Genomic DNA, 807 nt, shown 5'->3' on the forward strand with positions numbered 1-807 from the left:
ACACTGGATCTGCTGCTGAGCTGGTCACTCAATATACTCTTGAAGGAATCATCTCAGACATCATTTGCAATCTATTTTTATTTGAAGGCAGAAGTTTTAATGCAGCTTTAACAGCAAGTAGGGCAGAGTGCTGAATAGACATAATTTTGACAAGTTAGGGTTAATGTATCAGATTACGGCCTGGTGTTGTTGATCTAGGGGTTATGCTAAATGAGAGAGTCTAACCTTTGTTCCAAAACCTCTCTCTATCCCTTTCATTTTGGGGACAGGAGAGAAAAATAAAAAAAAGTCACCCTCTGGGCTCATTTCTCATAGTAATAACTCTTGTCAAACACAGCTTTTATTAGGCCCCCTGTAGAAAACATCAAATGGACAGAACCCAGAGAGCTTTGATTTCTTGTGAAGGGAACGAGAAACAATTTGCCAGTTTCTTTTTTTTTGGAATGTATTGGATGACAATATACTTAATGTTGGCTTGGGAGATTTGAGGTCATTTTTATCATTGTTAGGAATTAATGGGATTCTTGCATTGTCAGGGACCATTGGAGCAGTGTGACCCTGGTGCCCCAGACTTCTAAAGGGGGTTTGTAGTTTGTCTCTTTTTCCCTTCACGGAGCAGATGCATTGACTGTGGGAGCTCGTTAACATCATGGAAGGCAAGCGCAGCACGTCGTCCAACTCTCTTTTAATAATGCAACCAGGAGCTTCCCCCGACAGCACTGATTGTCAACACTTACTGAACGGACTCATCCGAACGAATAGGGGCACCATCTGCGTCGATATTGGGGTCTCTGAGCTGGAGAGAAA

This window comes from Chiloscyllium plagiosum, chromosome 14 (assembly GCF_004010195.1).
Source record: "Chiloscyllium plagiosum isolate BGI_BamShark_2017 chromosome 14, ASM401019v2, whole genome shotgun sequence".
Taxonomy (NCBI): Eukaryota; Metazoa; Chordata; class Chondrichthyes; order Orectolobiformes; family Hemiscylliidae; genus Chiloscyllium; species Chiloscyllium plagiosum.